Consider the following 6,773-nt stretch of genomic DNA (forward strand, 5'->3'; position numbering starts at 1 on the left):
CCCCTCTATGGTCTCCAGGATTTCTTCTTATCTGTGGTAATTGTGTTCCTTTGCGGATCTTTGGCCGTTATCATCTCATCTCCTCCAGTCAGGGTGCTGGTAGGAGCCGAATAGTTTGCCCAGGTCTCTGTCCTGGCATTGTTGCCTCAAGCACTCTTGGGAGCACTGGACTTCACACTACTGAATGTGATGCCTGGCCCCTCATGTGTCACTTGCCTTGGCCCTAAACTGAGTACCTAAAGCCAATTTTGCACCCCTGCCACAGCACAGGAAGCTCTGGCACCTAAAGCCTTTGGTTCTGGGGATACTTTCCTTCCTACACGCTATCCAAATATTGCTGCAAAACAGCCCTTCTGTGCATTACACAGTGAGGCCACGGAGCTTAGAGTAAGTGGTGCTGGCTGAGTGCCATGCAGCACTGCCAAAGTGCCCATGGGCTCCACTCTCTGTGTTAAAATTTGGATCTGCTTCAGAATGCTCTGGAGCACAAGACCATGGGGAAGGCAGGAGATCCCTACTCCAGAGAAGGGATTCACAGAGCTTCCAGAGCCCCAGCTCACATAGCAGCTATGTTGGCAAGTTTAATTTGGGTCATGTCTACTCAACCCCTATTTGTTTTATGTATAAGGAACAGGTTATTGAAGTTTGCTTGAAAAATTGAAGATGTGTGGTTGGTTGTTCCTTTACTAATCTTGTCAGATGTTTAAAAGTTTTTGACTGAAGACACTGAAATGTCTGGCCAATCTACAGGATAAAATTTTAAGATCTATTTAGACACCTAAAGATGCAGGTTTCTAAACACCTTCACCAATGTGAAATCATATGACTGACACAGAGCTGCCTCATAAACTTTTGATGCCCTGAAGCTTCTAGCCAAGACTTGCAGGTAAATGATTGTCCCATGGGCGTAAGCCATTAATCATCTAAATCATGAAACAAAGGGTTTTCTTATACAGCTACCACCCTAAACTCTTTGTTACTCCCCCATGCACTCTATGCCTGCACACCATAAAAACCTGGGAAGCTATGAAATAGTGTAAGCCCACTAGAAACTGGTGGTTTGTGCTCCACTTGATATGGGGTGGCCAGTTTGTCACCCCTTTACCTCTCTGAGGACTTCACAGTTCTGGGGCACTGGTCATCAAAGCAAAGGCTTCTTCAGGGGCTTGTATAGTACAGGACACAGTGGTATGTTGCCACCCGAGCTGTATTCTGTGAGGAGCTATACAAGAGTCCTAAAGCCCTGAGAATGATCCACCAGTTCACACATAGCACCCAAGTGTATAATCTCAGCATTACTCATGGCTCCCGCCTGCTCAGCCATTTCAGCGCTAAGCTTTTTGGAAAGCAAAGTCTCAGTGTGTATTTGCAGTATTCCGTTTGGAGGTCACTGCTCCCGATAGCTCTTCCTTCCCTTTGATCCAGCTCTTCAGGGTAAATGCACACACCCATACCCTCGTCGTGTGTGCCACTTGATAGCCAGCTAGTGTGTAGATACAGTGGAGTTTGCCTCTAACATAATAAATTGGTATAAGATCAAAAGACCAGGATGCTGATTTTTTTAAGACTTGTCAGAACAACTTCCCTTCTTGTTTCAGATATTGTGAAACTTGCTAAATGTTCTGGATTGAATCTGTAAGCTGTAGAGCTTGTCAGAAGCTTGTCCTCTCTTTAGCTGTTGGGATTTTTTGAGGGAGAATTCTTGCTTCTGACTGTTTCTCACCTGATTTTATAGTAATTGTCAATTGTATTGTCAGGTCTGCTGGTCTGATTCACAAGTGCCTGGTGCAATGCTCAACTTGGTGCTCATGTAAGATAATACATCTCCATCTGTAGATCTGCTTGACAGCACAGCTTGAGGACCATATGGCCATGACTCTGACTGCCCACCATTTTTTCAATATTACCCCCAAGACTCTTGCATTTCCTTTGTAAGGCAGGATTATTAGAATAATGTTTTGCTCCAAAAAATTTAAAAAAAAAAATCTGTGTTGCCCATTTCTGTTAATCTCCTATTGAAGGAACTGAAACCTTAGAGAGACAGCTGTGATGTTTCCTCATCCATAGCACTAAATTGTCTGGGTTGAAAAATCTTTCAGTGGTGGTTAACAACCTCCCCTTATTTTGCCTAACTATACCTTGTACTTCTGAAGAAATGAAAGTCAGTGTTGTAATAATAGTACAGCCACAGTGCTGAAGTGGTATTTGCTTCTGTTTCCTGGCCAAGGCCCATAAGTTCCTCATGAATCTTTCTAGAAAGTACGTTCAAGGGTTTTTCCCTTTCTGCATGGGTTGTCTCAGCTGGCTGACCAGTTCTGGTCAGGGTATGTGCTCTCTCGTACTGTAGCTTTGCATGGAGTTTAGCACAGTGGAGCTCCCCACTTGACAGATGCCTTAGAGGTCCTATAAAGCACATAAACATGAGTAACAATCCTCATAGTTCATTTACTTCCTGCTCCTCACATCAAAGCAGAAAGCTAAGATCACTGGGGGAAAAGCAAACAAACCAAAATCAAGCACCACTAGAAAATTTGGTCCTGGTGTATAGATATATTTTGAGCATTATTAAGTGGGTAAATTTTTCTCCTCCTGACTGAATAAAATGTGCTAGAAGAAGACCATGGGGATGCTGGTCACCAAGATAAAAATTGAAATTAACTCCTGCTAAGGGCTGAATTCTGGAGTACTAATGGCAGTTGGCTTATGGAAGACTCTTCTAAAATGTAACCACTTACCAAAAAAGCCATGCTGCAGATGAGTATTTGCAGCATGGTCTGCATGTGTTCACACCCCAGGAATATCAGCTTGGTGTTCTTTTCTAACCTTAAATGAATGGCAATGGAAAGACTAAAATACATCATGTGCGTGTAAGTTAAAGCAAACAATACACAAAACACAGTGGCTTTGGTGCTGGAATGGTCTCTGCCTCCACTCTGTGTTTACTGCCAAAGTTTGCTTCTCCTCCATTTACTGCCAAAGTTTGCTTCTCCTCCATTTTTTTCCGTTCTTGTCAGTTCCTGGGAAGTTGTGTTTTTCTGGCTTTCGTTGTGAAGATACGTGTGCTCAGCCAGTCCAAGAGTTGATCTGGTGGTCTTCAGCTCCAATCCTTCATGGTTTGGCAGACCACAGACTTCCAGGCTACAAAATACAGGCTGCCAAAGAGATGGAGAAAAGCCCTGATCACACTGGTATTTGAGCACTTCCTAAGCTAATGTATTTGTCTTCACAAGATTTCTGTGAGATAGGAAATTACTACTGTCCCCGTTTTAGAGGTGAAAAACAGATGCCAGCAGAAGGTAATTGACTTAGCTAATGTTGCACAGGAGTTAGTGGCACAGCAGAGAAATGAGATCTGCTGCCAGCCACGTTGCCATGTGCCAGAGGACAGGTTGACTCAGTTTTGAAAGCCCACAGGCTTTTAAAGCCCTGTGCAAAGGCAAAGCATGAGCTTTCAGAGCTTTCAGAGCGCAGCATCCCACAGCAGAAAACTGTAAGCACAAGCTTTCAGATCAAGGCAACCTAGGAAGGGACAGATTTGTACTGAATTCCAAGTCAGGTGTCTACAGAAATACCAGCCTGGCCCAGGTTTGCAGAGTGACTGGGCTTTTAGACTTGGTTTTTGTTTTTCCCTAACTACTGTTGAACAGCAATTCCTGGTATTGGATCAAAGCTCTCTGTCTGATTTCAGCCTTGCCAGATAATCTATCTGGGGGCTGAGAACACCCTTCCTCACTTTCACACTAGTGAAAGCAGGAGCTTCTGGAAACATAATTTCAACCCAATCTTTTTTTTTTCCTCTCTCCTATTAATTTTTAGTCCTGCCTACTTTTATATTCAGTTTTCAGACCATGTTGAAAGCATTTTAAAAGAAGCCATGAAGCAGTTACGAAAATACCAGAGACCATGTTCAGAGACCTTAAAAAATTCTCTTTTGAAAGTTCATGTTCAATTGTAAGTATGAGACAAATAATGGCACTAATATAACTCGTGTACAGGAGTGGGTTTTGGTTAAAGCATTGAGACAGGGAGTGGCATTGTCTTATCTGTGCAGCAGACATATAGACCTTGTTAGCAAGGTTAAACTTTCGTGCTGACTAAATTTTTCCACACTCTCTTTCTGCCATAAAAATCCATCTCATATTTTTATCTCACAATCAAGTTGCAGGTGAAGTCATGCTGAATGTTTCACATTAGAGCAAGTATCCCAAAATACTGTTCCCCAGTGCCAGAAATTATTCTGCCCAAATGGCTTCTGCTTCCTCAGAGAACTCCACCTCTCATCAATTTCTAGTACTTTATAAGGGTGCCCAGCTGGTGCTTTTCTTTGACCATATCATCAGCTTCAGGTCTGACTGTAGGATGGATTCTGCCCTTGGTTCTGCATTCAGCAGCATCCACTGACAGCAGCCACCTAAGATAAAAAGGTAATTCAGAGAACAGATACAGCAAAAATAACTGGGAGAAGGATCACCCTGACCACAACTCTGCTGCAACAAATGACAGGCAAACAGGACAAATATATTGGATTGACATTTATATTCCAAAAGGAGCTGACACAATTGCTGTCTACAGAATTTTCTTTTTAACTTGAAAAATCAGACCTAAAATTTTCCTGGTGCACTAAATGAGGAATCCCATATTCTTACCTCAGTGTTTGAGAACTGTAGTCCTGAAAAAGTGGTAAGAATAAAGTATTGCCCCCATAACAGATATCCTCAGCCTTTTGTGTGTGAATGGCAAGAGGGTGTCAGGAGCCCTTTGACACAGGATGGTTACCGTACTCTGCTGCACAGCTGAGATCTGCGAAGAAGTCAAGGAGAAGCATTTGGGTACTCCATTCTTCTACAGTAAAGGCACAGAGGAGGGGTTTGAGTCCTGCCCAGCTGTGTCTGTGAACGCTGGGATCTCCTGGCTGAAGTATTACAGGCGCCAGATCTGGCCTGGAGTGCAACAGGCAGCCGTGAACTCGGCAGAGTAGAATTTCACAGCTGACTTGTACTTATTCCTCTTACAGCCAGCAGTGAGTTCCCCCAGTGCTCCACAGGCAAGCTCTGGGCAGTGACGGGGCTGCAGCGGCCACTCCGTGTGAACAGCATGAGAATGTCATGGTGCCAGGGAAGGTGACAGTGCTGCAAGGTGTGACTGTGGTGTGACAAACACCGGCAGGGGTAGGTACAAGAATCAGTTCCTGCACTTGTCTGCACGACTAATCCTCACAGTGCTCACAGGGCAGGATTCTCACCCAGGAAGAGGCCAGAATGAGGGATATATGGTGCTTAATCTCATAAGCTTGAGCAGGACTTAAATGCTTCTCAGAATTTTGCTAGCCTATTGCAGAAGTCTTGTATTATAGAAGTAAAGTGAAATGATCCCCTAATGATTTTTTCCTTCATTTTTTTTCTTCTGCTACCCCCCCCCCCCAAAAAAAAAAAGAACAACAGGGACCAGGTATCTTGACAGGTCATTTAACACTGTTTTTATAAAAATAGATTTGTATTTTATAGCTTAATATTTTAGAGGCTGGTGACTGGTTAAATTTCTTTCAGCACCAGCACCTCTTGCTTTGGGCTTCAGCCTTCAAAAAAGTCACTGGTTGTCATGATTTAGTGTATACTATGGGACAAGTGCAAGATTTTGACAAGAAAAGATATTTGGGTGTTATTTGAGGAGACATGGAGAAAGTCACTTAACTCGGTGTTTATATAGAATGGCTTTCTTGTTCAGAGGTCACCTCTGTTGGAATAACAGGTGCAGTCTTCAGACATCAGCTGCAAGGACTGTTTTGTGCATCAGGGAGGTTATAGCTTTTCCTATTGAAGACAGTTGGAATTTCAGGGAATATATTTTGTTTGAATTTAACTAACCTTTCTATCATGATTCTAGGAGAAAGGTGCAGCCTGTTAGCATGCAATTGCTTCAGAGGTGATAATACCAGTGTCATTTCTCAGCACTGTTCCCATTAAGGTGTTCAGAGTAACGGATGTGGAAAATGTGTCCCAGCTTTGAAAATGTCTCTCTGTAAGTTTAAATAAGAGCAACAAACTGGATGAGGAACAGGCTATAAACAGGGTAGAGACTTTTTTAAAAATTGGAGATAAACGATCTGCAAAAATCCTTTAAAGTGCTGCTCTGTGGAACTATGCTGTCAAAGTGGGGAAGAGTTGGCTCCCATAGTCACTCTGCAAATATTAGAACTGTGTTTGTGTTTGTTGTTAAAAGCAACTTGAGATGGCATTTATCCAAAGCTGAAGGGTTAGGTGAGTTCAGCACCTAATGGGCTGGCTGGGCATTCCTGACCATCTCTTGCCTGAATCCTGGCCCCTATAGAAAGCTGCAAAACTTCCTCCTCATCCTGCCTCTAAACCAAACTTCACCTGCCTGTTCCCATCTGCTGACCCTCATTCTAGCAGCTCTCTGGGCTTGTCTATGTCTTTTTTTTTCCAGCTCTGTTCCCTCCTGCACACACACACATACACACACAACCCCCAAAGCACTCCCTGCTGAGCACTTGCAGAGCTGCGTGACTGCCCTGGGGCCTGGACATCTTCTTTCATCCAAGCTCTCCTTGCTCAGACTGCCTTCACTTCAAACTCCAAAAGAGAGGTGCTGAACTCACCCAGACATTTATTTCTCTACCCCACATTTTTCTGTCTCCATGCCTTTTTAACAGTTTTACCATGTCACTTGCCTTAGTTTTTTTAAGTAGGTTCTTGGCCTGGGCTCATGACTGTAGTATCTGAGCACCTTTCAGTCATGCATGAACTGATGTGACT

The sequence above is a fragment of the Serinus canaria genome, chromosome 8 (genome assembly GCF_022539315.1).
Source record: "Serinus canaria isolate serCan28SL12 chromosome 8, serCan2020, whole genome shotgun sequence".
NCBI lineage: Eukaryota > Metazoa > Chordata > Aves > Passeriformes > Fringillidae > Serinus > Serinus canaria.